Below are 6,912 nucleotides of genomic sequence, written 5' to 3' on the forward strand. Positions count from 1 at the left end.
TGTAATCATTAAAACGTCACATTCTAATCTTCTACTGGTTGTGTTATAAGATGAAGGTGACCGTGTAGTCATTGAAACGTTACACTCTAATCTTCTACTGGTTGTGTTATGAGATTAAGGTGACAGTGTAGTCATCAAAACGTCACACTCTAATCTTCTACTGGTTGTGTTATCAGATGAAGGCGACCGTGTAATCATTAAATGTCACACTCTAATCTTCTACTAGTTTTGTAATAAGAACTTCTGTACTCATTGTGACAGTTGGATGGCGTGATGACAACCGAGACACGACTTCTAAATAATACTTTACTCGAATTTGGTATTATCCAGAACAATGAATATAACAACATATTGTCTAAATACGTAATATTTATTTGACAAGAAGGATCACAAACACACGCTACAGACAGCGACAAGAAATAATTACATAAAACATGTAGTTTCAATTAGCAAAACGTCATTAACAACGCGCGAGAATCAATAATTAACATATTAGAAATTAATGTTAATTAATAGGACGAAATCGGAAACAAAAGTACTACACTCTGCGTCACATTCACCATTGCTTTGAATATTAATCGACAGGTGCTATCAGAAAGCCGGAGAATGTACTACGTCCACCTCCGTAGATCTTGGGAGAATTATCGACGTTGTTCTTCAGCCAAACGATGTCTCCGACGTCAAGAAACACGACTGTTGACCTGATCGACGTGCCAGAACCGAACAAATATAGAAGACCAATATCATCTCCATTCTTAACAATGGAGACGTTCAATTCAGCAGTGTTGGAACTTCTGAAGTGGATGTTAGCTGTAAAGGAATATAACCCGGAGACACTTGCTGTGAAATGTCCGTGCGTGACGTCATACGCTCGTCCTTGGTTAACTAAAAGATGGTTCAACACAACTGTTTCTACATGAGGAATGGTAAGAAAATCCGTTGTAAGTGTGACGTGAAATCCGACGGCTGGAGGGTGATAAACGGTAGCGGTCCCTGGTCAAGAATAAAAAAAATACATGATTTAGAAAACGCGAATATATAGAACCGATAAGCCGTAGCTACTAAACAGATATGGTCGATATGGGCTGCCTTATAGTGTAATACCGCGGGCTAAGACATATCTAGATCAACATATTCTATAATTTGATGATAAAACTGTATGATTAGGATATAAGATAAACATGTAAGGTTTAGAACATTACATAAAATTGTTATATAATGTATTTATATATATATTCTCACACCTCCCACCATATCGCCAATGAAAGTCTTTATCAATCCTAATGATTGATCAATATTGTAATACATTGTCGATGTTTAAATAGTCCGGCCCATGTTGAAGGTTTGGGCATTTTTATCCTGTAACTTGCTGCTGCCATCGTAAGAATACATCTGCCACATAAATTTCTGCGAAATTCGGCAGTGGCGGTAAAAAGCTGTATTAGCACTTCTTGAAATTTACATAAATATAATGCTTAATAATATTAAAAAAACAAGTCTGATATGTTGTAACGAACATTAAAAAAATCACTGACATATTCGTTGAAGTTTGGAACTATATTTCAGCGCGGAGAAAACATTTTGACGTACGCCAGCAGGAAAAAAATAAGCGTAATGATTATCAACAAAACGGATGAAGATTTGATGGTCTGGTTTTACAATCAGTGTTGCAGGTCGCCAGAGACTCGCCACTTATGTCTTGCTTCATCCTCGCCAAAGTAGAGCTTATATTTGAAGACACTGACCGTGTATTCTATTTATCTTCGGCGGAATGTAAATCGTTCTTGACATTTAATTGCGTGAACGTCTAAGGCACTTTAAGTTTGTTATCTAATTTTCTTTCTGGAATATGAAGATTATCACAAACTTATGGGCAGTTTGGCTTAATAAAATGCTTAAATCTTACCATGCTGGGTCGTGTTGTGGGCGGTGTGTCCAGTATTATGGGCGTTGTGTCCGGAGGTATGCGTTGTATTATGGGTGTTGTGTCCGGTTGCATTATGGGTGTTGTGTCCGGAGATATGCGTTGTATTATGGGTGTTGTGTCCAGTATTATGGGTGTTGTGTCCGGTTGTATTGTGGGCGTTGTGTCCGGTTGTATTGTGGGTGTTGTGTCCAGTATTATGGGTGTTGTGTCCAGTTATATTATGGGTGTTGTGTCCAGTATTATGGGCGTTGTGTCCGGTTGTATTGTGGGCGTTGTGTCCGGTTGTATTGTGGGTGTTGTGTCCAGTATTATGGGTGTTGTGTCCAGTTATATTATGGGTGTTGTGTCCAGTATTATGGGCGTTGTGTCCGGTTGTATTGTGGGTGTTGTGTCCAGTATTATGGGTGTTGTGTCCAGTTATATTATGGGTGTTGTGTCCAGTATTATGGGCGTTGTGTCCGGTTGTATTATGGGTGTTGTGTCCAGTATTATGGGCGTTGTGTCCGGTTGTATTATGGGCGTTGTGTCCAGTATTATGGGCGTTGTGTCCGGTGGTAACATTTTGTGACGTAGTATATGCATGAGATCCGTTATGAGACTGGACTGCTCTGTTTATCTTTGCCGATTGTCCTTGTAACAGTTTTTCTTCAAAATATCCGTCCTGTTGCCGGTCTGCTTCATCCCTAGTCTCCACATTGTTCGCCCCAGTCACTGCTGCAACTCCTATTAGAAAAATCGCAACCACACGGATCGTCGCCATATTGTTCCCTGCTCTTGTGTTGGGCGACAAGTGTTAAGGTCTGTTTTATATACCTCGCCAGTGTGGAAATCGTATTAACGTAGGCTTACTGAAAAATGTCAAATCTATCTTCCCTTATACTAGTAATTTACAATATCTACACAGGAATGAAGAATTCACGTGTCATATCTAAGTATTACTTCGTGACAAATTGTGATAGATGTTGTCACCCGTATTAGATCTGTGTGGGAGTTCAATACATCAAACCAGCAGTCGGAATATACAATTATCCTAAACAAACAATATTAAGCAAGACTTTAAAAAGTTAAGTCTTAGTCTAGCGTTCTTGCTTACGTCATGGTTTAATAAGACTCACCTACAAAGCCCTCAGTGACTTTAATATATCTTGTCTAGCGCTCTCTCTAAGGTCAAGGTTACATAAAACTCGTCTATGTAGTCTAGCGCTCTCTCTAAGGTCAAGGTTACATAAAACTCGTCTATGTAGTCTAGCGCTCTCTCTAAGGTCAAGGTTACATAAAACTCGTCTAGCGCTCTCTCTAAGGTCAAGGTTACATAAAACTCGTCTATGTAGTCTAGCGCTCTCTCTAAGGTCAAGGTTACATAAAACTCGTCTATGTAGTCTAGCGCTCTCTCTAAGGTCAAGGTGAAATAAAACTCGTGTACACAGTATTTGGTGCCGTAAAAGTATGCAGTCTAGCGCTCTTGTTAAGGTCAAGGTTACATAAAACTTGTCTATGTAGTCTAGCGCTCTCTCTAAGTTCAAGGTTACATAAAATTCGTCTATGTAGTCTAGCGCTCTCTCTAAGGTCAAGGTTACAGAAAATTCGTCCACACAGTTCCCGGTGCCATTAAGATATGTAATCTAGGGCTCTTGCTAACGTATATTTCTAAAATGCCGTATTGTATTCTCAATGTTTCCCCCTATTGATAAACATTTCAATTCCACTATTAAAAAAAGACGCTGACTTCATAGAAATATAATTTTTCAAATCATTGAGACGGTTTGTTTTCACTCCGAGGAATCTATACACCATACCGATTATGACAGCTGCAGTGACTAGATTGTTCTGATTCACGAATGTATTACTCCCTCAAAACCAGTCATGTAAGGATTTGGTGAGAGAATACCAAACTGGATTTTTTTATCAATAAAATCCACCTTGATTTAAAAAATAATAACGGTAGGCGTACAGTGAGCTTGTGAGGTAGTGATCCATCTTTTGAGTCATGAACAGCAGTTCTCTTCATCCATATCAGCAAATGTTTCAGTGCTCCATGGACGTAGAACAGACGGTACAAAGTTGATAGTCTGCGGCGTGGCTCTACCACATAGCCCCAGTGTTCCTAGTTAGTAGAACAGACGGTACAAAGTTGATAGTCTGCAGCGTGGCTCTACCACATAGCCCCAGTGTTCCTAGTTAGTAGAACAGACGGTACAATGTTGGTTGTCTGCGGCGTGGCTCTACCACATAGCCCCAGTGTTTCTAGTTAGTAGAACAGACGGTACAAAGTTGATAGTCTGCGGCGTGGCTCTACCACATAGCCCCAGTGTTCCTAGTTAGTAGAACAGGCAGTACAATGTTGGTTGTCTACGGCGTGAATCTACCACACGGCCCCAGTGTTCCTAGTTAGTAGAACAGACGGTACAAAGTTGGAAGTCTGCGGCGTGACTCTACCACATAGCCTCAGTGTTCCTAGTTAGTAGAAAAGACGGTACAAAGTTGGAAGTCTGCGGCGTGGCTCTACCACATAGCCCAAGTGTTCCTAGTTAGTAGAACAGACAGTACAATGTTGGTTGTCTACGGTGTGGCTCTACCACACGATCACACTGTTCCTAGTTAGTAGAACAGACGGTACAATGTTGGTTGTCTACGGTGTGGCTCTACCACACGACCCCAGTGTTCCAAGTTAGTAGAACAGACGGTACAATGTTGGTTGTCTACGGTGTGGCTCTACCACACGGCCCCAGTGTTCCTAGTTAGTAGAACAGACAGTACAAAGATGGAAGTCTGCGGCGTGAATCTACCACACGGCCCCAGTGTTCCTAGTTAGTAGAACAGACGGTACAATGTTGGTTGTCTACGGTGTGGCTCTACCACACGATCCCACTGTTCCTAGTTAGTAGAACAGACGGTACAATGTTGGTTGTCTACGGTGTGGCTCTACGACACGACCCCAATGTTTCTAGTTAGTAGAACAGACAGTACAATGTTGATTGTCTACGCTGTGGCTCAACTACATAGCCCCAGTGTTCCTAGTAAGCAGAACAGACGGTACAATGTTGGTTGTCTACGGTATGGCTCTACCACACGACCCCAGTGTTCCTAGTTAGTAGAACAGACAGTACAATGTTGGTTGTCTATGGTATGGCTCTACCATATAGCCCCAATGTTCCTAATTAGTAGAACAGACAGTACGATGTTGGTTGTCTACGGTATGGCTCTACCACATAGCCCCAGTGTTCCTAATTAGTAGAACAGACGGTACAATGTTGGTTGTCTACGGTATGGCTCTACCACACGACCCCAGTGTTCCTAGTTAGTAGAACAGACAGTACAATGTTGGTTGTCTATGGTATGGCTCTACCATATAGCCCCAATGTTCCTAATTAGTAGAACAGACAGTACGATGTTGGTTGTCTACGGTATGGTTCTACCACATAGCCCCAGTGTTCCTAATTAGTAGAACAGACGGTACAATGTTGGTTGTCTACGGTGTGGCTCTACCACACGACCCCAGTGTCCCCATGATGACTAGAACAGACAGTAGGAACGCGTAGTTTAATCTGACACATTCCAGACCTGTACTCATACAGGACAGACTTGGCCTTAATATCGATCCTTCTCCGCGTGGTATCATCCAACACCAAGAGTCAAGTCAAAATAATACGATTTAAATTTTAATTTTAAGGTAAAATGTCACTCGCGCAGTGCGAAGGAGAGTCCATTTTTGCTATCGGTAAAAATAACAACCTACTGGTCACTTAAGGGAACTTTCAGTTTAAATACACATGTTATTTCTGTGATGATATTGTGAAAATATTGATGGAAGAAATTTTGATTGTAATGTAGAATTTGAGAAATAGTGTTTATTTTCATTGTGACCCTGTTTGATATAGTCTCAAAACGACTTTTGTAATAATTTAAGGGGCCCACGATATACATAAACTATTTGTTTTTATAAGAATATTAATGATGTTTTTTGTTATGCATGACAGCAATGCATGTCAAATTGTAGAATGTATGGCGACTGAAATCATGTCGTGCTTTGATAATGCGATATTTATATTCTAAAATTAGCAATGTTAGAATAACCGCTAGCAGGTTAACATTTCATACCGAATGACAGTGGCAGTTCACATTTAATGTTATCTGGAATCAGGAGTAGCGAAACAAGACGACAACGACATGACAACAAAATCCTAGTTCAGTCTCAAAATCGATCAAACGAAGATTAAGTATGACCAAGGAAAGACGAGAGCAAGTCCTGGTGCTCCGGAATGTCTCCTGCTTCGCAGTACATGAGAACAAGAGCAGGTGTTTCGGAATGTCTCCTGCTTCACGGTATATGGAGAACAAGACCAGGTGTTTCGGAATGGTGTCCTGTCTCGCGTTACACGAACAAGACCAGGGCCCGTATTCATGAAACCAAAGATTTAAAAAAAAAAATTGAAAGGACTTCAAGTTATTATCATTTGTATTATTTTATATGATTTAGGTGAATTATTAAAAAGTTTGCTTGAGCACAAAATCTATGCTTGAGCATGAGAACGGTTTCATGAATACGGGTCCAGGTGTTTCGTAATGTCGTCTGCTTCACGGTATATGGAGAACAAGACCAGGTGTTTTGGAATGGTGTCCTGCATCATAGTACATAAAGACCAAGACCAGGTGTTTCGGAATGTCTCCTGCATCATGGTACATAAAGAACAAGACCAGGTGTTTCGGAATGGTGCCCTGTAAATTTTGGTAAATCAATATACCATGATTATCAGGTAATGTAACCAACACATTGATAAAACCTTGACTTAGTTTTAGATTTAATGATCAGATTTGTTTTGATAACTCGATCTTAACCAACAGGGAGATCCATTCAACTTAATTTCTTACAAAGAAATTTCTATTTTTTTATATATATATAAAATAATGGGTCTGCTTTTCTAATATCTATACATGTATTGACATATCGCAGTTAAATCAATATTTTAGATTTTGTTTTCAATATC

This window comes from Ylistrum balloti, unplaced genomic scaffold, assembly GCF_031769215.1.
Source record: "Ylistrum balloti isolate Yb309-2 unplaced genomic scaffold, AGI_CSIRO_Ybal_v1 Utg369650, whole genome shotgun sequence".
Classification (NCBI taxonomy): domain Eukaryota; kingdom Metazoa; phylum Mollusca; class Bivalvia; order Pectinida; family Pectinidae; genus Ylistrum; species Ylistrum balloti.